Source organism: Aptenodytes patagonicus, chromosome W (assembly GCF_965638725.1).
Source record: "Aptenodytes patagonicus chromosome W, bAptPat1.pri.cur, whole genome shotgun sequence".
Taxonomy (NCBI): Eukaryota; Metazoa; Chordata; class Aves; order Sphenisciformes; family Spheniscidae; genus Aptenodytes; species Aptenodytes patagonicus.
Window position 1 is genome coordinate 44678699 of NC_134981.1, and position 25606 is coordinate 44704304.

General features: G+C 42.4%; 1 long non-coding RNA gene across 1 annotated transcript; it reads right to left on the reverse strand.

The window, feature by feature from the left end:
* Positions 1–25577, reverse strand: LOC143171972 (uncharacterized). Its single transcript, XR_012997253.1, has 3 exons — positions 25290–25577; positions 2217–2367; positions 1–1085 (listed from the first exon to the last, which is right to left on the reverse strand). It is a non-coding gene; the product is annotated as an uncharacterized LOC143171972 (long non-coding RNA).
* Between the last annotated feature and the right edge of the window lie 29 nt (positions 25578–25606).

Below are 25606 nucleotides of genomic sequence, written 5' to 3' on the forward strand. Positions count from 1 at the left end.
AATACTCTCTATTATTCTATTTCAAAATGTAAATGAAAATTCATAAGGGTAAATACTAAACTTTTGTTCATGTGGAAAAGTTTTACCAGTTAAAATTAATATATTAATCCTGATATAACCCTGTTTAGCGAAAAGCATTTAACAAGCTAAAAAGTTACTGGTTTTCACCATGTCCATATGCAGAAATCCCCACAAAGACAAAGCATAAGTGATGGTGGCTAATATGCAGTCCAATTCAGTGGGATGTGGTCATCTAATAGTATTTTCACTCTTAGAGGCTATATTCTAGACCTAGTTGTTCATTTCCCATCTGAATGCAGTGTTCAGTCAAAAAACATTCATGAAAATGTTCCCATTTAAACCTAACCTTTACAGAAAAAAAATCTTTGTCCAGAAACAAACAAACAAACAAACAAACAAAAAGCCTAGATGGAATAAACTGATGTGGTGGGAATCACTGTTTGATTACATCAACTAAATGGCTCAACTCTTCCACAGAGATCCGACAGAACAAACTGAAAGGACCACAAAACCTTCTAAAAAGCCTTCAAGCCTTTAAACCAATTGTACTTTTCACAATTCCCCAAACAAAATATTCTAAACAACAGTAGCTATCAGATTCTCAACTGATTTTATCAGAAGGCTCTCATATAAACTACTCTTAAGATACTACTTCGCAGTGTTTCAGTAAACAGCATTGCTCTAGAATAACAGCATGTTAGTAATAGCTTCATCCAAACTGATGATATCTAAGTATTGTAAAGGTCATAGAATATAGTATTACCAGATGTTCAAAACATTCCATTTTACATACAGAGAGTGTGACATTACCTAATACTTCATAATATGCAAAACAAAGGACAAGCAGACAATAAAAGATGGCAAGTGCAATCGAGGGTAAAAGCATGACCAGCCTAACAACATATTGTCCTCATTTGCCATTGTAGCATCTGGAACAAGAGAAACTTTCATGCTCTGCTCTGTATGCCACAAAGATACCTCACCTTTTCTGGGCTGCATGGAGGAGTCTCTTCCTTTAGCCATGTAGTTGCTGTCATTACACCTGCTTCTACTCGCCGTTCCCTCTAAAACAGTCAAGAACGTTATATAATAAAAACTATACCTGTGTGTTCTATGACTTCAAGTTAACAAAGGCAAGCCCATCAAAAATTTAGTTTTTCTTTCTGTAGAGGTATGAGCATCAGAAGTAGAATCACCAAAGTCCAGACTAACACATTTTGTCAATAAACTTACTGCTCTTTTGATCCAAATGCTGTTTTAATACTTTCAGACTTTTTTCCCCCAGCAAAATGACTGCTACAATGTTTACAGTACATGCCATGTTTTAATTTAGACCTCAGCAGAGTAGTTTTGAGCTGAATGTCCCCAAAGTAGATATTACGTGCTCACATTACTCTTTGCTATGCTACATTTATACTGCTATAGCACATGACTTGTATCCCAACTTTTCCCCAGCTTCCTCCTAGTATAGGCAAAATAACAAAATAAAGGGAGGGAAGAATGGAAAGAAACCGAGAATAAGGCTACAAAAAATTCCAAGATGCAAATCAGCTGCAACAAACATGCTGGGGAGAAAAAGGCATATATACTGCATATACTTCAAACCAATTTGCACCACACTCTGTGGATCTGGGCCAACAGTCTTCTTTCTTTTTAGAGTTACTAAGCTATGACTTTTAAAATAAAGCCTCAGTTATACACTTCTACCCTGCAACATTTTTAAATAAAAGCAGCATAATAAAATATATTTTATGAAACAGTTTTTCCCATCTAAACACATACTATACAGTGGTGACTATGATCATAAAAAATATTTTATGAAAAGAATTGAGGTATAAAGGACAATTATAGCTATTGATAAATAAAAGACATCTGTGCACAAAGTTGAAAATATGTGAAAGGATCACAAAAATCAGTTATGGTATGTTTATTTGGAAGAGACATGCATTAGCAGACTTTTGGAAATTATAACCCAAACATATTTTCCATTTTTTTGTTTGATTTAAGGAAATTTTTCTGTCATACATCAGAGAAATTAGCAGGCCTAGTTCATTTAAGACACTACATATGTACTGTTTAAATTTCAACATTCTGTTTTACAAAGTGCCTCCATTCAACATTATGACAAAAAAATTTCATTAGGAAAGGAAAAATTTAAAACTAATATCCAAAAGTAAAAAGGAAAAACTTCACACCTCCAGGATTTCTTTGGTAAGACAGGACCCACGAGTCATAAGTTTGAAAAGGCTGTAGATCCTAAAAAGCTCTCCTTGATGTTCCTTTGATGCTTGCTGCCTCAAAGTACCGCTTGGCATTTTCACTTCCAACCACCGCACAGTGAAGTTGCTAAAACAGAACAACACAAGATTTCAGAAGTGTTTGCTCCAGCAACATGTCAGAATTTCCTGGCATCCACATTATATACACAACTTTAGATGGAGCATTCAGAAATTCCTAAGGGACAATACTTTATTTTAATTTCCCTGACAGATCTTGCCATTGTAGTATAATATGAACCTGCCTGGTTTTATTGAATAAATAAAATAAAGATATATTTCAAATCTTCTATTTGTTGTCTAATATCAGACACCTACTATACATACTACTGACACTACTCTGTATCTCAACTGCTTATTTTTCAATACTAAATTCTTGATATTTTTTCATAGTACATGGTATTGTATGCTTACTTGGTAAGCACCAAATAAAGCCACAAGATTACTGTTTGGAAAAAACATATAGTGTTGGATCCGACAGCCTGAAGCAAGGCTGCGACAGCTCTGTGCCCTCAGGTCCAACCAGTAGTGAGGCTGAAGATGTATTCCCAGCAGGCACACACTCACAAGATCACACATAGACACCACATAGATACATGTATGCACGGCCAGCCACACAGATCACAGACAGACACACAGAGCACTCACACGGACACAGACAGCAGCAATGGCCTCATCCTGCTCCCTTCTCTGGCTGAGCAGGATGAAGGTCCACTAGTGAGAATATACACATATGTATAAGGTGGATCCCTCCAGCAGCTGGGCTCAAATATTCAGTCTGCCCAGCGGCTGCCCTTGGATCCCAGTTTCCCCACCTGCTAGCACCTGGACATATGAGACCCCGAGGCTGCAGCACCACTACAGTTGCTGGTACAGATCGTCGTGCACACACACCCGCACACCCAGAGCTGACCAGGACTCCCCTGGTCCTCAAGTAGGCAATTCCCCCATGGTCTCACCCTTAGAGACAGGCTGCAGGGGAATCTCTGCTCTGGTGCCTGGAGCACCTCCTCCCCCTCCTTCTTCACTGACCTTGGTGTCTGCAGGGTTGTTTCTCTCACATATTCTCACTCCTCTCTTGGCTGCTGTTGCGCAGCAGTTTTTTTTCCCCTTCTTAAACATGTTATCACAGAGGTGCTACCAACATCGCTGACTGGCTCAGCCTTGGCCAGAGGTGGGTCCATCTAGGAGCCGGCTGGAACTGGCTCTATTGGACATGGGGGAAGCTTCTGGCATCTGCTCACAGAAGCCGTCCCTGCAGCCCCCCTGCTACCAAAACCTTGCCACATAAACCCAATAGATATACTTAATTTGAACAGGAATAATATAAAAATTATGATTTTATGGATACCAGACCTGTAATATTTTTTTGTAACTGTCTCAAAGAAGTTGGTAGTTCTTGAGCTCTACTCACTTCTAGTTCTAGCACTGAACAGGCATTTTCCAAGAGTGCAACAGTCTCTTGAATTATGTAAGCCAGTAATTATTTAACTTTAGCTAGGCACAATTTACATCTTTGCTGAATTCTGTATGGTATTTACAAAAGTATACTTCAGGATACATATATAACTTATTTGGGTTTATATATGTTAGATTTCAATTTTTTGTTTCAGATTTACAATCACATATGGCTGGGTCAGACAACTGAATATCACTAATAAAAAGTTCAGTGATTTTAAAATAAAATTGTTCCCTCAGTAAGAATACACTACAAACATGACAAAGCATTTTTGCATAAATTCATTTCTTACAAAGGACGGAAAACAACATTTAGCACTCTGAGAATGCACTTGTATAGTTTAATAAAAGCCACATGTTCACATTAACTGATGTTTCTGAATTCTCAACAGCAGATGCAAACACATTTTATTCGCAGTTTACTGAAAATTTCTTAACTGTGCCCAATTCCAGTGTCAATAGCAGGGAATGCAATCCAAGTGTAGACTAAAAAAACAATCCCAGATTTACAATTATTCTGTTTTCTAGTTTATTGCCTCTTATTCCACATCAACTTGAAAAAAAAAACACGCTAAGAGCCTTTGAAGAAGAGTTTTGATACAAGAGTTTGGAAATCCAAGCAGACAGTATCATCCAGGTCTTCTTTATCCACAAGATCACCAGTTCCAAGTACCTCTGTGAAGCATGACTTCCCTCCTTTAGGATTTCTAGTGAATAAGGTTGGTCCTGCTAATCTGCTATTTCTCATTTTTTAGTCTTTCTGAAACCTCTTCTACTGATACTTGCCTTTGAAATGAATCCTCAAAACACTTCCCACAGGAAAGATGGTGATACAGGATGCTCTCTAAGCTTTTCTGTGAATGTGGATAAGAAGAATTAAGTGGGGTTTGTTTGTTTGTTTGTTTGTTTGCTTGCTTGCTTGCTTGCTTGCTATGAACGCTATTTTGCCTCTGATGTTTTTGGAAAATAAATTATTAGTTTTTATGCTTTTAGCCCATTGTTTCTCAAAAATCATTCTTGGACTTACTGTGTTTTTAAATTTAACTTGCCTCATTAGGCTATGATTTCAAGTTCTAGTACAATGTCTTCTTCATTTTGAGCTTCTGATACAGTCTGAAAATTGCCCAATTACCTGAGAGCATTTCAGCCCTTCACCTATTCCTTTTAATTTCTTTTTAACAAATTTCCTCTTTTTTAATTAGTTCATTTTGTTAAAAATAAACAGAACTCTAATGGCTTTTTGGCTTCTACAAAATACTGAATCTAAGTAAGGTAACGTCACTGTTATACTTTTGATGGTATCATTTTAAAGCAGGTCATACACACTACTGAGAGCAACTCAAGACTTGATCCTCCAGTTGTGGGTTTTCTGACTATCTGCTGTATGAAAACTATGACACCAGATATGGTGTCCAAATACTTGATCTCAGAACCTTATTCTTATTTGGCATTTGCTTACATCTGTATAAGGGTAATGACAATCCCTCTATTACTGCATTTCCCACTCATTCATCCTCCATCCCCCTTCAACATGTGACAAACCTGGCCACAAAAGGGTGGCTGTCACTGCAGACCCAATACCATATTTTTCATGTTTATGGCTGATCATTCAAATTATTAGGTTAACTCATCAGTTTCATAAAGCTTTCTTTAAAATAGGGTATAATTCGCCCATTGAGTTAACCTACTCTCTAAATAAAATAGGTTACTTCTCAGTATAAGCTAATGAACGTGTATCCTATAAGCCCTGCAAAGACAGAGCTGTATTGAAAAACATATTCTTTATTAGTAAAAATAGAGAGAGCTCTTAGGGGCAGTAAAAAAAATCTCAATTCCAAAAAAACAGAAATACTCTAAATCATTTATGCATTAAAATTTTTCTGCTTTTCCAAATTTTCTCAGTATTCCATTCCCTTTTCTTTTATCCTTAATTTTGTATTTTTCTTCCCAGCCCTATCCAGCTGAAAAAGCTTTCATATCTCTTGGTATCACAAGGCCTGTCTCCCGTCTCTCATGAAAACACATCTTCCATTCTGTTTTTTCTTTTTCTTCCCCCACTCCCCCTCCATCTGCATCTGGTCTTTCATGAGATATGTTCCTATTTGCATTATATTTTAGTTAGACCATGGATTATTTGGGGAAATCTGTGCCTTCCTAACTTTATAAAACACTGTGCAAGTTATAACATCATAAAAACAGATAATGAACAGGCAGTAGACTATTTAAATTGCTAACTCTGAAACTCATAGATTATTTTCAGGAAATTCATAGAATCATAGAATCATAGAATCATTTGGGTTGGAAAAGACCTCTAAGATCATCGAGTCCAACCGTCGACCCAACACCACCATGCCCACTAAACCATGTCCCTAAGCGCCTCATCTACACGTCTTTTAAATACCTCCAGGGATGGGGACTCCACCACTTCCCTGGGCAGCCTGTTCCAATGTTTCACCACTCTTTCAGTAAAGAAATTTTTCCTTACATCCAATCTAAACCTCCCCTGGCACAACTTGAGGCCATTTCCTCTCGTCCTATCACTTGTTACTTGGGAAAAGAGACCAACACCCACCTCGCTACAACCTCCTTTCAGGTAGTTGTAGAGAGCGATGAGGTCTCCCCTCAGCCTCCTTTTCTCCAGGCTAAACAACCCCAGTTCCCTCAGCCGCTCCTCATAAGACTTGTTCTCCAGACCCCTCACCAGCCTCGTTGCCCTTCTCTGGACACGCTCCAGCACCTCAACGTCCTTCTTGTAGTGAGGGGCCCAAAACTGAACACAGTAGTCGAGGTGCGGCCTCACCAGGGCCGAGTACAGGGGCACGATCACTTCCCTACTCCTGCTGGCCACACTATTTCTGATACAGGCCAGGATGCCATTGGCCTTCTTGGCCGCCTGGGCACACTGCCGGCTCATGTTCAGCCGGCTGTCAACCAGCACCCCCAGGTCCTTTTCCGACAGGCAGCTTTCCAGCCACTCCTCCCCAAGCCTGTAGCGCTGCATGGGGTTGTTGTGGCCAAAGTGCAGGACCCGGCACTTGTCCTTGTTGAACCTCATACAGTTGGCCTCGGCCCATCGATCCAGCCTGTCCAGGTCCCTCTGCAGAGCCTTCCTACCCTCGAGCAGATCAACACTCCCGCCCAGCTTGGTGTCGTCTGCAAACTTACTGAGGGTGCACTCGATCCCCTCATCCAGATCATCGATAAAGATATTAAACAAGACCGGCCCCAATACTGAGCCCTGGGGAACACCGCTCGTGACCGGCCGCCAACTGGATGTAACTCCATTCACCACAACTCTCTGGGCCCGGCCGTCCAGCCAGTTTTTTACCCAGCGCAGAGTCCACCTGTCTAAGCCGTGAGCCGCCAGCTTCTCTAGGAGAATGCTGTGGGAGACGGTGTCAAAGGCCTTATTGAAGTCCAGGTAGACCACATCCACAGCCTTTCCCTCACCCACTAGGCGGGTCACCTGGTCATAGAAGGAGATCAGGTTGGTCAAGCAGGACCTGCCTCTCATGAACTCGTGCTGGCTGGGCCTGATCCCCTGGTTGTCCCGCACATGCCTTGTGAGCGCCCTCAAGATGAACCGCTCCATAATCTTCCCCGGCACCGAGGTCAGGCTGACAGGCCTGTAGTTCCCCGGATCCTCCTTCCGGCCCTTCTTGTAGATGGGCGTCACATTGGCAAGCCGCCAGTCGTCCGGGACCTCCCCCGTTAACCAGGACTGCTGATAAATGATGGAGAGTGGCTTGGCGAGCTCCTCCGCCAGCTCCCTCAGCACTCTCGGGTGGATCCCATCCGGCCCCATAGACTTGTGAGCGTCCAGGTGGCGTAGCAGGTCATTGACTGCTTCCTCTTGGATTATGGGGAGTTCATCCTGCTCACCGTCCCTGTCTTCCAGCTCGGGGGGCCGAGTACCCTGAGGATAACTGCTCTGCCTGTTAAAGACTGAGGCAAAGAAGGCATTGAGTACCTCAGCCTTTTCCTCATCCTCAGTGACAATGTTCCCCCCCGCATCCAATAAAGGATGGAGATTTTCCTTGGCTCTCTTCTTGTCATTAATATATTTGTAAAAGCTTTTTTTGTTGTCTCTAACGACAGCGGCCAGATTGCGTTCTAGCTGGGCTTTTGCCTTTCTCATTTCTTCTCTGCATGGCCTAACGAGATCCCTGTACTCTTCTTGAGTCGCCTGCCCCTTCTTCCACAAGAACCAATTATAGAAATATGATCTCACAAAGGTTTTATAAAGACAGTCCCTTTCAACAATACACATTTCTGCTAGACTTATTTCAGTAGAACAGGTCCACATAAACATGTCTTAGAAATCAGGAAGATCCTTAAAATGCAATTGCATAGTTGGATGGGTGTACTGGTTTTGGCTGGGATGGAATCAATTTTCTTCATAGCAGCTCGTATGGTGCTATGTTTTAGATTCGTGACCAAAACAATGCTGATAACACACTAATGTTTTACTATTGCTAAATGGTGTTTGCATAGTGTCAAGGCCGTCTCTGTTTCTCCCTCTGCCCCCCCAGTGAATAGATTGGGGTTGCACAAGAGGTTGGGAGGAGACACAAACAGGTAGATGACCCGAACTAACCGAAGAGATAGCTCATGCCATATAATGTCATGCTCAGGAAGAGGAAGGGGGTTTAGGTAGGTTAGCCATCTTTTGCTCAGGAACTGGCTGGGCATTGGTCTACCTGTGGGAGGTGGTGAGTGATTGCCTTTGCATCACTTGTTTTGTTTTCTTTCTCTCTTCTTCCACTTCTCCTTCTCTTATTAAACTATTTTTATCTTGACCCACAAGTTTTATTGTTTTTACTCTTCCTTTCCTCTTTTCCTGTCCCACTGGGGGTGGGGGGGAAGTGAGCGAGCGGCTCTGTGGTGCTTAGCTGCCTACCAAGGTAAACCCACAAGAACTGGACAACAAAACCAAGTTTACTTTTGCTCATTAAAATATATAAAACTACTAAATTTTGAAAGATTCCAATCTTCTTTACTTCAGATATTCAAAAGTCTGTCCTGAACTACTAGGGAAACAACATGCTATGGTCAAAAAGCCTCAAAAGAAAAATCAAGACTCCTGAAAATACTCCAATGGCATAATATCGGACATGGAAGCGAATGCTGAAAAGCGACTAGTATCCACAAAGTTGAGGTGGAAAAGAACATAAATGTTTTTCTTTAGGGATTCTGGAATTCAAAACATCACTTCTGAACTAGGGTCAGTGACAGTATACGTTGTGATGACAAAAAGGAAAAATGCCATCTGGCTCTATGCACACACTTGTTTTAGAGATCATGAAAAGTTGCAGTAACGATGGCATTTTTTTAACCCCATGCATTGGGTTTACGTTGCAAGGTTTTGGTAGCAGGGGGGGCTGCAGGGGTGGCCTCTCTGAGCAGAGATCAGGGGCTGCCCCCATGTCGCATAGACCCGCTGTATAACGGACCCACTGCACACCAAAGCTGAGCCAATCAGTGAAGCTGGTGGTGCCTCTGTAAAAACATATTTAAGAAAGTGTAAAAACACTGTGCAGCAGTGTGTACGAGAGAGAAGTGAGAGGAAAAAAAAAGTGTGAGAAACAATCCTGCAGACACCAAGGACAGAGAAGAAGGAGGTGCTCCAGGCGCCAGAGCAGAGATTCGCCTGCAACCTTTGGAGGAGACCATGAGGAGCGGATGGATATGTCCTGAAGGAAGCTGCACTGGGTGGGGGAGTGAGCGAGCGACTGTGTGGTGCTTAGCTGCCTACAGGGGTTAAACCACGACACCCACCCTCCCTATGCTGCTGAGTGTTTGGGGGAGGAGGTAGAAGAGTCAGGAATGAAGGAGTGAAGTTGAGTCTGGGAAGAAGGCGGGAGAGGTGTTTTAGTTTTCATCTTTGTTTCTCACCATCCTACTCTATTTTTAATTGGCAATAAATTAAATTAATTTTCCTCACATCAAGTCTGTTTTGCCTATGATGGTAACTGGCAAGTGATCTCCCTGTCTTTATCTCACCCCTCGAGCATTTTCATCTTATTTTCTACTCCCCGTCCTGTTGAGAAGGGGGAGTGAGAGAGTGACTGGGTGGGAATCTGGCAGTCAGCCAAGGTTAACCCACCACAGCTGGACATTTCTTACTGTCTTGTGGACAAGTCAGATTATGTTAAAAAGTATCTTCTTCCCTTAGGAAAATTTTAATTGGACAATTAGATTATAGGGTCAAAACAGAAGAACACAATGTGGACGGAGTTCTGTATTTTGAGAGTATACCTGTCAACAGCTTGAAGATCATTTGCTGGATTCCATGTTGGATCAAACAGTATAACAACATTGGCACCAACAAAATTGAGACCCAGTTCACCAGCCCTAATAAATAAATAAATAGAACTATTCAAGAGCAAGAAAACTAGTATAATTATATTCACTGTATTAGGTTATAGTCCCTATTAGCATACCTTTCCCCAATCATAATAAAACAGCACAATAGAAACACTGAAAACTGGAGTACAGCTTTGTGTTGATGTTGAGTTAATCATCACCAAGCAATACCACTGCTGTAAAATGCAGTCTCTTCACCTAAACAGCAAGAAGACTTCTAAGAACTGTATGACTAGTTCAGTCATAAACAGCTGCTATCACTTTACTACAGTAAAAGTCCTGTCTGCTACTTCATACCCACTGAAACTTACAGGGGCCAACTCCCCCAGGGAATATACCGAAATTCATAACCATTTTATGCTAGTTAACATTATAGAAGTATGACATCAACAGGAAAACTATAGCTAAAATAAAGTGGGACTTAGAGTCTGCATTAAATTTTACTTCCTCTAATCCCAGTACATGGTTTTGACAATAATGCTAACAATGCTATGGAATTTGCACCAAAATGGTCATAAACTAGAGTAACTCATATCTATTTTTAGTGGATGAACAACTGTCATAAGCATATTCCTATTAGAAATATAGTTGGCCACACAGCTGCATATGAGCAACATTCATAAAGGTCATTACATGGGACAGAAATGTCATTGTAAGAAAATTGTCTACTGTGGGGAGAAGGAATTGCAGGGGTAAGTCAGCCTACCAGTTAAACATTTAACAGCTGTGGAGTGCTTTCAGCTATAGCCTGCAAGCCAGTAAAGAATTTAAGCATACGATTAACCTGAGGCAGCTAACTAACTCCCTTGCTGAGTCCAACAAAATGCCTCAATTACTTAGTTTGGCAAGTGCATAACTGAATCATTTGGTTGGAAGCAAAGTGAGGGAAACACCACTTTTCATCCAGTTGCAAAACAAGCAAATACTGAAAAATTCTTTTCAATTGGCTCAACCAACATTCCTCAAAAAGACAAAAGTTCCTATACAACCACATGCAAAATACTATTATTTATTTAACTATTAGAACAATTATTTAGGTAGTGCTAATTTCACACTTGGAATTTTCTCAATGAGATATCTCAAAATTGAAGAAGTCAATCCAATTTAATTTACCAAACACCTGTTTTGAATAGATTACCTTGTATTCACTTAAGCTTGGTTAAAACAGTGAGAAAGGTAAAGTTTACAGGGAAGTGAATGAATTGGGGTTAGAAACCAAAAGCTTATGGGGTCCCATTACCTTTTGGTCTTCATGGAATCCTTGTTAACGTAAATACAGTTGTGGCCTTTTCCTTCCAGGTGTAGTGTGTGTCACAGTTTGTTTGGCGCTCTCAAATTTACAGCACAATGTGCTCTGTAAATGAAACTGTTTTATGAGCTCATTAAAAAAACCCTGAAGCATCAAAAAAAGGACTCAATTCCCTTTGTACAGGTTAGTCTAACACATGAATTAACTAATTCATTACTTCATTAATTCATGAATTCTCTAACTCAAGTTCTCCAATTCCTAACTTGTAACTCGCACGCCTATGAGCAAAATAGTTACCTAGCTGTGGTGGGTTGACCTTGGCTAGCCACCAGGTGCCCACCAAGCTGCTCTATCACTCTCCCTCCTCAACAGGACAGGGGGAGAGAATACAAAGAAAGGCTTGTGGGTCAGATAAGGACAAGGAGATCATTCACCAATTACAGTCACAGGCAAAACAGACTCAACTTGGGGAAATTTACTTTATTGCCAATCAAAATCAGAGCAGGATAATGAGAAATAAGAACAAATCTAAAAACACCTTCCCCCCACCCCCCACCCTTTTTCCCAGGTTCAACTTCACTCCCAACCTCTCTACCTCCTCCCCCCAAGCAGCACAGGGAGATGGAGAATGGGGGTTGCAGTCAGTTCATAACGCTTTGTCTCTGCCACTCCTTCCTCACATTTTATCTCACATTTTCTCTTGTTTCTCTCACATTTTCTCACTCCTCTCTTCCAGCTGCTGCTGCACAGCCTTTTTTACCCTTTCTTAAATACATTGTCTCAGAGGCACTACCAACGTCGCTGATTGGCTTAGCTTTGGGCAGGGGTGGGTCTGTCTTGGAGCTGGCTGGAACTGGCTCTGTCCAACATGGAAGCAGCTTCTGGTGTCTTCTCACAGAAGCCACCCCTGCAGCTCCCCCGCTACCAAAAGCCTTGCCACGTGTGGTGGTTTAACCTGGCAGGCAGCTAAACACCACACAGCCGTTTGCTCACTCCCCACCCCCACAGTGGGATGGGGGAGAGAATCGGAAAAAAAGAGAGTAAAATTCGTGGGCTGAGATAAAGACAGTTTAATAGGACAGAAAAGGAAGGGAACATCATAATAATACTGATAAAAGAATATACAAAATAAGTGATGCATAATGCAACTGCTCACCACCCGCCGACCGATGCCCAGCCAGTCCCCGAGCAGCAGTCACCCCTCCTCCAGCTAACTTTCCCCCAGTTTATGTACTGAGCATGACGTCACATGGTATGGAATGTCCCTTTGGCCAGTTTGGCTGTGCCCCCTCCCAGCTTCTTGTGCACCTCCGGCCTTCTCAGTCGGTAGAGCATGGGAAGCTGAAAAGTCCTTGGCTAGTGTAAGCACTGCTTAGCAACAACTACAACACCAGTGTGTTATCAACATTATTCTCCTCCTAAATCCAAAACACAGCACTGTACCAGCTACTAGGAAGGAAATTAACTCTATCCCAGCCGAAACCAGGACAGTATCCACCCCTTATTCTATACCATCTGCGTCATGACCAGGTCCCCACACTTTCCAATACATCCCAATTAATCACCACCACTTTTCCTGTATTTTGATACAGGAATCGAATGTACATTAAGTTTGCCGACAATACTTGTCCTGGTTTCGGCTGGGATAGAGTAGTAGACTCACTTCTTGTAAATGCGAATCGAAAGTCCCTTTATTAAGATCGGAAGTAAGATCAGCCCTTCTACTCTCTCTGGGGAACTGCTCACTGGAAACTGGAGCAGCAGTTTTCCTGGAAGAACCCCCTTTTGTGATTGTTTTTCCTTACAACTAACGTACCCATGCCTCTAGGGCTGAGGTCGGTTTTCCATCCCACTTCCTCATGTCCTCTCCATGGTCATGCAGGTAAAACCACAGGGTGCCCCGTGGTGTGTACCCTTTATATTCTCTCTCTTAAGCAGAGGAAAGCTGACTCCTAATAGCTGAGATATTGGTCTGTACAGGTGGAGAGTAGGACGTATCCTCTTTGAATCGCTGGAACTCCCGGGACAGTTTCTCAGGTAACATGTCTGGCAGTTTCTCCACAGCCGAGATGCAGGCCTGTAGGGAAGAAGAGAGACTTTCTTCGTATTGCCGGAGTTGGATCCCAGCTGCTTGGCTTCCCTACCCTCTAATTCCAGGCTACTGGCCCCGTTATCCCAGCATCAGAGCAGCCAGGTGACAACGTGCTCGCCTGGACGACGACTGAAATCTTTTCGCATATCTCGCAGCCCACTCAGGGATAGGGATGGGGTGGTTACCATCTTATTTATGGGTTCTGCCTCTTCCTGCTCCTGTTCTTGTGATGGCCCTGGTTCATCTTCATCCCTTACTAAACGAGTTGATTTTCTTGTGTATTTCTTCTTGTGTATAGGGGCAACTGATATTGGCACGGGTTGGTTCTCTGGTTCAGCCACAGTGCCTGTCGCCGGGGTTGGAGTTGCCGCAGGGTCTGTTGCTGGGGTTTGAGTAGCTGCAATGCCTGTCGTGCAGGCTGGAGTAGTTGCAGTGCCTGTCGCGGGGTTTCAGTAGCCACAGTGCCTGTCACCGGGATTGATCTCTGGATAGTATTCTTAAATAATTGTTTAACCTCAAACAAGATCATGACCTGAACCACATTCAGGAGACAGAGCAACAGGACCATGCTGGTTTGAACATCCCAAGGATATTCAAAATTCTCAAGAGCTGTTGTAACTCGCCTGAAGGAGAAAGGGAAGGTGAAGGAGCGGGAAAAAGTGTGTCCCTGCCATCTACCCCATAGATTGGTTCCCCGAGGAGAAAAGGTAAAAGGTGTAATTATTAATAGTTTCCGAAAAGTGGCTCCTGAGGTACAGCGATAATGGCAATACTGAGTACAAATACAGAAGTACAAATACAAAAATTAGTCTCATGACCAAAAATTTTATCACATCATAAACCAGTAGTGTTACACAGTGCAGCAAAATGATACCCTTGATCTAGCTCCCAGAGGTCATAGACAGCACGACAGGGAACATATACAGCAAGTAAGGTGTTACATAGCACAACTTTGAGAGCAAGCACGACAACTTTGAGAGTAAATTAATCAACATTGTGACCAGTGACTATTAAACCAATATGATGAATGCTTATAACAAATTTGCCTTAACACACTCTGGTCAGATCTGTTGTTATCTCAACCTTTTGAGCCCTACGTTGGGCGCCAAAAGGACTGTTGTGGTTTAACCTGGCAGGCAGCTAAACACCACACAGCCGTTCCCTCACTCCTGCCCCTCCCCAGTGGGATGGGGGAGAGAATTGGAAAAAAAAAAAAGGAAAATTCGCGGGTTGAGATAAAGACAGTTTAATAAGACAGAAAAGGAAGGGAAAATAATAATAATAATAATGGTAAAAGAATATACAAAGCAAGTGATGCACAATGCAATTGCTCACCACCTGCCGACCGATGCCCAGCCAGTCCCTGAGCAGCAGCCCCCCCAGCCAGCTTTCCCCAGTTTATGTACTGAGCATGACGTCACATGGTATGGAATGTCCCTTTGACCAGTTTGGGTCAGCTGTCCTGGCTGTGCCCCCTCCCAGCTTCTTGTGCACCTCCAGCCTTCTCAGTCGGTAGAGCATGGGAAGCTGAAAAGTCCTTGGCTAGGGTAAGCACTACTTAGCAACAACTAAAACATCGGTGTGTTATCAACTTTGTTCTCATCCTAAATCCAAAACACAGCACTGTACCAGCTACTAGGAAGTAAATTAACTCTATCCCAGCCGAAACCAGGACAATTGAGAACACAAGATAGAAGGGGTGCCATTCCATGGTCCATTCTTATTTATCTGCACATGATGTGAAAAACAAGAAAAGTGGTTTCCAGTAAACCAGTTAAAATTTTGCCTGGAAACAGGGATATAGGGATGCATGTTGGATTTATATTTTCCAGACCCCATCCCACTCCTTGCTTGGGTTTGAAATTGCTGAATAGGATTTCCAATAGGAACTCTAATAGGAGTTCAGCTTTTGTGACCCGACTCTTTTTTCCCCTCAGTCTCCCTCAGTGATATTTTAGAAATTCTCCAAGAAAGGGAAGAAACTCATTGGCATATTCGTAGGAAACTTCTGCTTTCAATTTGCATGGGGGACTGTTTCTGGTAATAGTCTGAGTGGGTCTATTCTGCACACAAATGCAGTAGTGTGGTGGGTTGACCCCGGCCAGCAGCAAAACACCCACCCTGCCTCTCGTTCAGTCCCTTCTCCCAGGGGATGGGGAGAAAAAATCAAAGGAAGGTGAAAAGACTCATTGATCGAAATAATGACAGTTTAATAAGGAAATAAAAAGCTACGTGCACAAGCAAAGCAAAATAAGGAATTAATTCACTACTTCCCATCAGCAGGCAGCTGTTTGACATCTCCAGGAAAGCAGGGCTCCATCACATGTAACAGTTGCTCAGGAAGACAAATGCCATAACCACGAATGTCCCCCCTTCCTTGAGCTTTTATTGCTGAGCATGATGTCATATGGTATGGAATATTCCTTTGGTCAGTTTGGGTCAGTTGCCCTGACTATGTCCTTTCCAACCTCTTGTCCACCCCCTGCCTACTGTCCTGGTTTCGGCTGGGATAGAGTTAATTTCCTTCCTAGTAGCTGGTACAGTGCTGTGTTCTGGATTTAGGAGGAGAATAATGTTGATAACACACCGATGTTTTAGTTGTTGCTAACTGGTGCTTACACTAGCCAAGGACTTTTCAGCTTCCCATGCTCTACCGACTGAGAAGGCTGGAGGTGCACAAGAAGCTGGGAGGGGGCACAGCCAGGACAGCTGACCCAAACTGGCCAAAGGGCTATTCCATACCATGGGACGTCATGCTCAGTACATAAACTGGGGGAAAGCTGGCTGGGGGGGCCGCTGCTCGGGGACTGGCTGGGCATCGGTCGGCGGGTGGTGAGCAATTGCATTGTGCATCACTTGCTTTGTATATACTTTTATCATTATTATTATTATTATTATTTTCCCTTCCTTTTCTGTCCTATTAAACTGTCTTTATCTCAACCCATAAATTTTACTTTTTTTCCCAGATTGTCTCCCCCATCCCACTGGGAGTTGGGGGGGAGTGAGTGAACGGCTGTGTGGTGTTTAGCTGCCTGCCGGGTTAAACCACAACACTACTCACATTTGTTGGGGAGGGAAGAGAGAGAGAAAGCCTTGACACTTTAAATTTTACTGTTCAGCAGTAGCCAAAACATTGGTGTGTTATCAACATTGCTCTAGCTACAAATACAAAGCACAGCACTATGAGGGCTGCTATGGGGAAAGTTAACTTCATAGCTTCATCCCAGCCAGACCCAGTAGAAGAGACAGGACTGTTTAATGAAGGACATCATTATCTTTTTCTAGCCTTCTTGTTGAGGAAACTGGAAGGTATTTACTGAATGGAGCAGAGCTAGAGTGGTGAAATGCTGCCACTGACAGATGAATTCTCTCTTTCCGACACATTTATTGTGCAGCACATCACCAAGAATTTAACAGGTAATCACTTGCTATGTGCTGGGGTCTCACTTACAGAACTGCAGAGCACTCACAATAGCTGCAAAAGTCAATTGGACTGGTAAATGTAACATGCTTGCTAATGCTAAAAAGTCTGAAAAATGAAATCCTAGCAGCATCAAATTAGCCTCAAATTATTGCACCCAAAATACACAGGCCCTTTGGACATTAATCTGTTGGTGCTTCAATTCCCATCTTTTATAGTAGTCCCACTCTTGACAGGCTTCTTATAAATGCAGTCATGTCCATAGAGCACTCAAGTATTATAATAAGAAGTAAAACAGAGAGACCTGCGAGCAATTTAGTAATTCTGTCTTCAAAGTTGAGTCTGAATTATGCAAAAGGCATGTGCAGAACAATGAGAATGGGACAAACTGATGACTAGCAGCCCAGTCTGTAAGCTCTCACCATACCCCGAGGCACACATGCAAGTGAACCCAAAGAAGATTTTTATGGGCAATGGAAGTTCTGATGTTCTTAACTTTAAGGAATTGCCTTTGCAACTTCATTGTGCATTTTTAACTCTACATATGTGCACCACAGATGCAAAATACTGCCATTCCTAATAGTTTTGCTTTTCAGGATCATTATAGTTCTAGCTATAATTGGAGGTTCCTAAAATATTCCTTATATTCCTAGGCTTCTCTATCACTAGAAAAATGTTTGTGGGTTTTCTAAACCATATAATCTTTTATGTCTAAATCATAGAAATAGGTATTTATTTATCCACAAACACAAACCTCCCTCCCTCCAAAATTGAGAGGAAAATCAAGAGCTTTGCATTCTATAGCTTTGTTCTGTCCTTACCTGATTGGTTTTCAATTTTGTAAGCAGTCATTTACTGATCCAGTTGACAACTATTTATCTTCTGCTTTGTTTTTACCTCCCTACTCCCTGCTCTATCCTTTTTCTTTTTGAGAATGTTCTTTCTTGTATTTCAATTAAATTATTTCTCTGACAATGCTAGGATTCACAGCTTCAGAAGTCAGAAAAATTGCCTCATACTATGCACAACATCTTATATTATTTTCCTAATACCATATGAGATGTTTTCTCAACTTTTCTGTAAGTGGTACTTAAATTTGCAGTATGCCTCATTTTGTTTATCAAATACTACAGAGTTTTATCTTCTACCAGCAAAGGAAACCCCATAAATATTTAATGGTTATCATTCAGTATGTTCCTTACTTCAAAGGCACTCCTATGATCTTTACTGTAATTTCCCTTATTGAAGATATATCCATCAAAACTGTTGTTACCTATAATCTTCACTGGAAAAGCAGAAGGTTGACTAGATACAATATACATTTACAATGGCCGTAAGGATATGGTTGAAAGATCACACTTACGTATGTAAGCCTTGGTGTGTAAGCTTTCCTTACCATTGCTATCCATATAAACAAAAGGAATTCTGTGGTATACCCCTCTCACAGCCTGAGTCCCGTAGGACATTTCTCATTCATCAGATGGAAAATGGATTGATTGTAATGAAGCCAATGAATATCTATATCATGCATGCTCTTTATTTGTTGTCCTATGCTTCTTTTTGTTCCTGCTCTCTAGTTCATAGAGGCCAAATATGGTCCTTGGGTGAAACAGGAGACTAGAGGACTGCTGGGTTCTTCAGGATTTGCAACTTTCAGATGTTTTTACACAACTGTTCAAAACTGAGATGTTGGTGAATGGCTTTCATTTTGCTTTTCTACAGTGCTCTCTCCTGCTCCTGTGCCCCCCTTCCTTTGTGTGATATTTGAGATGGTTTTAACATAATGGCATATATTGTCCATCCATTTTATTGTGGCTCTGGATCCAATCAGTGCTGCTACTGGTTGAGTGAACATTTCTGTCTAGTAGCTTTTCACAAACTTCTTCATGCTCTCTAAGTCGTTGTGTCTTCTGCAAAAATGTTTGACACTGTTGGGTTGGATGAAACAGAAACTGTCAAATTATTTTCTGAACTCTGATAATGAAAAGGAGTAATATGAAAAAATAAATCATTACTTTGAAAAGACCCCTATGTTGTGTCTCATAAATGGGCCTTCAGATGTTCTTTAGTTTGATGAAATGTATTCATTTTTATTATTCTTCCTAATATCTAATAATGAAACATTCTATTTATATGCAGTGCTTTATCTTCAAAGTGCCTTGAAAACATTTGTTATCTGAACATCTGCAGGATTGTATGTCCTTCTATCATTCAAAGTCTCTCCCACTGCTGCGCAAGGTATTCTGATGTTTTAAATTATTCCAGCACAACTTTGCTACATTCCAGACTCCTGGGGATGATGATTTTGCTTCAACTTTAACCTCATCTCCTATTGGCCCAAAGGTTTGTAGCATATTTTTAACCATTCTTATCTGCAGATTCAAACATGCAATAGCAAAATAATACATTTCTGTATGACAAAAAAATGGAATTTGATTCTTTTGTAACTGGAGTTTTTGAATACATGTTACTTGGTACCTTTAATCTCAGAATCATGTAAAAGTCAAGTGCAACACAAATGTATCTAAAGATCCAGCATCCCAGTTGGACTTATTTACCATGTTCTTCCTTTACTATGATGTACTTGCATTTTTCACTGGTGATTTAATTGTTCCTTCACAATCTAATTACAGGAATTTAATGCCTTTCCTATTATGTGAGCTAGTCACGTTCAAGTTCTACAGAAGTCAAACTTTTCCTGTATGGATGTTGAGGGGGGAGTTTCAAGAAAGTTAAGTGAGCACAAGTGATTGACTAACTTGTGAAATGTTCCCTCCCCACACACAGTATCTAAGGCTGCAGTGGAAGTCTTCAGTATCTAACAGGGGTACAACCTGACAGCTGTTTGTGATTGCCCTATGTCAGAGATTATCATCTCCCAACTCTGGAGTTAGAATGATAGCGGAGTGCTCCCTAATTCCCTGCCAGAAGAGTTGGCCATATTAATCTAGCAGTGACTTAGGGTTATTTACTGCAGTTTGCAATATTGAGTAGCTAAGGGGAGAACATTATCAGTCAGCAAAGCAGCTCAAGAAGTCCACAGCCTCCTCCACAGCTTCTCCCATGGATCCCTGTACAGCGATGCTGCTCAGGAGTAACTTTCTGAATCAATGAGATCACAGCACTGAAAAAATATTAATGAACTTGGAATCAAGTGAACAGTTTTGCTTTGGGACTTAGCATTCATTGGTATCTCACATTAATCTTACATGGGGTATGAGTTTATGCTGACTGAAACAGAAACAAACTATTTGCATAAACTTTTAAAGGAAGAGCATGATGATTCAGCCAACTCAAATTTGAAACTGAACTTTCATCTCCTGCTCCTGAATGACTGGGCCTATTTGCCATGTTTGGACCTAATTAATTTTTCTTTTTTTCACTTGGACCTTCTGGGGTTTGAGATTGGGAAATGGCAGATGAGTGTGTTTTATGGGAAAGTTTAAAGGAAAGAGTTTGCGTGCAACGTTATCAATCATGTTTTGTAAATATGATTACAGCATTTACACTGCATCACATCAAAAAACAAATGTTATGTGACAACTCCACCATTGTAAACTTTAAATAAGCTTTTTTAAAGTGTAGCAATCCATGTGTGAAACTGGATGCCTGCTGTCAACATTGAAAGCAGCAGCACTCTGATCTTAAGGAGCTGGTAGCGGAGGGTGCAAATACATGACTACTTAGGGGAGAAACAAAGATTCACTGTCACCTGCTCCATTTACACTGAGGAAGTTTGGCTTCTCTCCAGCTGTGCCTGTGATGAAATCATTATGGGTGTCTCGCTACAGCATCTGGAGTCATCTATGTTTAACCACTGCTTCCCACTATCTTAGTGCTCTACTTTGGTTAATCTCATCAGGTATTTTATTTATAGAATTTGGGTTTTTTTTCCTAGGATTTTACAGTGAATCCAACTTTTTTAATATTTCTATAAGGGTTCAGCCAAACCAAGGTTTTCACAATTATTGCTGGGATCTGAACAGAACAACCGGGTTTGAATTTTCACTTGTGATTCAGACAAATCTGAGTGCAACCTATTTCTGGCTTTCATTTTTACCTGCTGTCACCATGATCCATTGTGTACATCTGGCAAGAAAAAAAACATGGCTTTGAGGAATATAGAGTAATTGAGCATGATTCATTTTTCACTCAGTAGCCACATATGAACTCCCCTGTCAAGGATTTTGGGTAATGTAGTCCACCAGGCTTCTCCTTAGGGTAAACAGTACCAGATGGTTAATGTTAGTGTTATGAGAGATTCTGCTATAAAGAGCCCTAGGCACAGGTACCTAATATAAAACAAATAGTGGACTTGGTGCATGTGCTGTCTGCATAGGTTGTTTCTCAAAAAGAGAAGCCTGTGAGACTCTACGCAGCAGGACTTGTGGGGATGGGGAGGTGAAACGGGGACATGCACTGGAAAAGAAGTTTTGCCTCTGGGTGCTGAGATCTGGGATACAGGAACAATGGGATCAAAACTAGTTGGGAATTGGGATTTCTGTTGTAAAGGAAATTCCAATGGTTAGAAACAAAGCTTATTCCAAAACAGAACAAAACCCTAAAATACCTCTGTCAAACAAAAGTCTGACAGTTTAATTACTGTGGTTGTACTAAAAAAAATGTTTCAATATTAGTGTTTTGTTTCCTTGGAACTTTCAAAATTAGACTAAATTAGCCCATGTGATAGTTAACACCTATAACTATATAACTATTTAACATAGTATATATATAGATTGCAGTGTCATATAAACTTGATATTTGTTACAATTTGAGCATCTAAAGCTTAATCAAAATGATGAAATCGAAGTTACATATTCCAACCACTTCCTGACAATAATCTTGTGGAAGTCAATCTGTTCCCACAAAACTTTCTGATCCTGACAAACTGCATATTTTTAACTAGTCTAAGTAGGGACAGAAGCAGCTGTCGTGTTACAGTTGTGGCTTACTGGATGCGGTTCCTTTGCTACCATCTGTAGGAGGTCATAGAATCATAGAATCATAGAATCATAGAATCATTTGGGTTGGAAAAGACCTCTAAGATCATTGAGTCCAACCGTCAACCCAACACCACCATGCCCACTAAACCATGTCCCTAAGCGCCTCATCTACACGTCTTTTAAATACCTCCAGGGATGGGGACTCCACCACTTCCCTGGGCAGCCTGTTCCAATGTTTAACCACTCTTTCAGTAAAGAAATTTTTCCTCACGTCCAATCTAAACCTCCCCTGGCGCAACTTCAGGCCATTTCCTCTCATCCTATCGCTTGTTACTTGGGAGAAGAGACCAACACCCACCTCGCTACAACCTCCTTTCAGGTAGTTGTAGAGAGCGATGAGGTCTCCCCTCAGCCTCCTTTTCTCCAGGCTAAACAACCCCAGTTCCTTCAGCCGCTCCTCATAAGACTTGTGCTCCAGACCCCTCACCAGCCTCGTTGCCCTTCTCTGGACACGCTCCAGCACCTCAACATCCTTCTTGTAGTGCGGGGCCCAAAACTGAACACAGTATGCGAGGTGTGGCCTCACCAGTGCCAAGTACAGGGGGACGATCAGTTCCCTACTCCTGCTGGCCACACTATTTCTGATACAGGCCAGGATGCCATTGGCCTTCTTGGCCGCCTGGGCACACTGCCGGCTCATGTTCAGCCGGCTGTCGACCAGCACCCCCAGGTCCTTTTCCGCCAGGCAGCTTTCCAGCCACTCCTCCCCAAGCCTGTAGCGCTGCATGGGGTTGTTGTGGCCCAAGTGCAGGACCCGGCACTTGTCCTTGTTGAACCTCATACAGTTGGCCTCGGCCCATCGATCCAGCCTGTCCAGGTCCCTCTGCAGAGCCTTCCTACCCTTGAGCAGATCAACACTCCCGCCCAGCTTGGTGTCGTCTGCAAACTTACTGAGGGTGCACTTGATCCCCTCATCCAGATCATCGATAAAGATATTAAACAAGACCGGCCCCAGTACTGAGCCCTGGGGAACACCGCTCGTGACCGGCCGCCAACTGGATGTAACTCCATTCACCACAACTCTTTGGGCCCGGCCGTCCAGCCAGTTTTTGACCCAGCGCAGAGTCCACCTGTCTAAGCCGTGAGCCGCCAGCTTCTCTAGGAGAATGCTGTGGGAGACGGTATCAAAGGCCTTGCTGAAGTCCAGGTAGACCACATCCACAGCCTTTCCCTCATCCACTAGGCGGGTCACCTGGTCATAGAAGGAGATCAGGTTGGTCAAGCAGGACCTGCCTCTCATGAACCCGTGCTGGCTGGGCCTGACCCCCTGGTTGTCCCGCTCATGCCTTGTGAGCCCCCTCAAGATGAACCGCTCCATAATCTTCCCCGGCACCGAGGTCAGGCTGACAGGCCTGGAGTTCCCCGGATCCTCCTTCCCGCCCTTCTTGCAGATGGGCGTCACATTGGCAAGCCTCCAGTCGTCCGGGACCTCCCCCGTTAACCAGGACTGCTGATAAATGATGGAGAGTGGCTTGGCGAGCTCCTCCGCCAGCTCCCTCAGCACTCTCGGGTGGATCCCATCCGGCCCCATAGACTTGTGAGCGTCCAGGTGGCGTAGCAGGTCATTGACTGCTTCCTCTTGGATTGTGGGGGTCAAGTCCTGTCTTGATAGCCCCATCCAGCACTGTTGTGCTAAACCCAAATATTCAAGTTTATAGACCAGGATTTAGCATATTAGCACTTTTTGTATCAATTTCCTCCTTCTGTTCAGTTTGGGAAGCCAAACTGCTGAGTTCTAGGCAGTTTCCATGGCACTACTGCCTAAGCAGAAATCTAGTGAATGAGCCTATTTTTCTCATCGCAAGAGTACAGTGGCCTTTTTTGATCTGCATGTTCCTAGGTACAACCAGTATTAGACTTGCTCTAGGTAGCACTGATAAATAAGACAGGCTGGGAGTTATCATTGTAAAGACAAGAGTTTTGCTCAGAAGTGTCACAGGAAAAGCTAATTTATCATAATTTTTATTTTGTGAAATATCTCCAGAGTAACAATCTAGTTGTTCCAGTTCTTCCTTGATTTGCTCAGGTGCACTTTGGTGCATCTCTTTGGAAACCAGTAGCTGGATTCACCAATTGGGAAAATGAAAGTCATTGTTTTGTGCAAAGAAGTAAGTGTACTTTTGAACCAAGATGTTTATTCAGTCTTTTTGACTGGGGTTAGGCCATGATGCTCTGGCCCCACAACTTCTAGCAAACTGACTGTTTTGCATCCCTAGTGGGCAATAATAAGAGATCAACAGTTGGACTAGATGATCACTGTAGGTCCCTTCCAACTGAAATATTCTATTCTATTCTATTCTATTCTAACACATCCTTCCTAATCTTTGGTTATAATGAAACGAAAAGGACATAGACCTAGATAAACCACTTGAAACAGCTTTAAGTACTGTTTCTACATCTCAAAACAAGATAATAACTCATGACAACAAAGATTTCACCATCCAGATGTAAATGCATTCTGTTCCTTCAGTAAAGAGAAGATAGCCTGGATCTGCAACTGGAGCTCATGTCTGCATTGGTAATTGCATAGTTAATTCCATCTTTAAAAGGGAGACATGCCATAAGCTATAACTGAAATCTTTACATCTCAAAAATTTGTCCAGCATGTCTTTCTTGGTAAAAGTAAACCATTTGCCTTTGGATGTATCCACCACCAGGAACATAGCCCCTTATGTGCAGATTTCAGACTAGGACATTAAATCATATCAGCAGTAACCATGGCTATCTCTTGCATTAAGAGGGATAAATGTCCATTTATACAAGTAAACCCAGTCCACTCTACTACTGAAAGCAGCGTACAGCTGTCCCTCTGTGAAGAAGTAACAACAAGCAGTGTTGGGGGGGAGCTTTGACCTAGATGACAGCCTATGAAATGCAGTCAGACAGCAGAAGTGAGCAACTTCTCTGCTTCCAAAACAATTCAGTTGCCAGAGTTCTCCACATGATGTCTTATCACATGTCCTGCTCTGTGTCTGTCTAGCACCCACTGGAAATGGTCAGACATCACCACTGCTCAGGCCAGTCAGTACACCTCTGGCAATTTGATACCCCTTTTGTCACTAAACTGTTCCAGCAATTGTCAAAGACCAACAAAATGAGATAAATTGGCTGGTTGCATCTAGACCAGAGCAAGGCTGAGTTGGAGATGATGGGGCAAGAGACCTTTTTGAACTGCTCAGCAACATCAACTGCTGGTAGATACACAGGCTATTTTATAATTTGAGAATTTATCTGTATTTGTCACTGTTTCATGATAATCAGGAAACAATAGCTGAGGTAAAACATCATTTCAGTCACATATATTAAAGTATTTTTTGTTTTGCCCCTCTTTTGTTTGACACCATGGAAGGTATTCAGTTAAACATAGATGTCATTTTAGGTGCTATGGGGTATTACATCTTACCTCCAGCTGCTGTCCCAGATGGTTGCAGGGCTCCCACAAGTCCTTTACAAGGGTTTCAGGTGCCTGAGGATGTCTCAAATCACAGTAGGCTCCTGTGTCAAAGCAACTGAATCTAGACTTTTAGTGCTGCAGTTGGACTATGTCTCTGTAGTGATCCTGACCAGAAGACCATTGTACATCGAGGAGTTAGCGATCCACAGTACAGTTAACCTGAGTAGGCCCAGGTCTGCGCTGTGCTGTGCTGTGCTGCGCTGTGCTGTGCTGCACTGTGCTGTGCTGCGCCACATACAGCTCGGCCTTCAGGCCTGTGTTGGGCC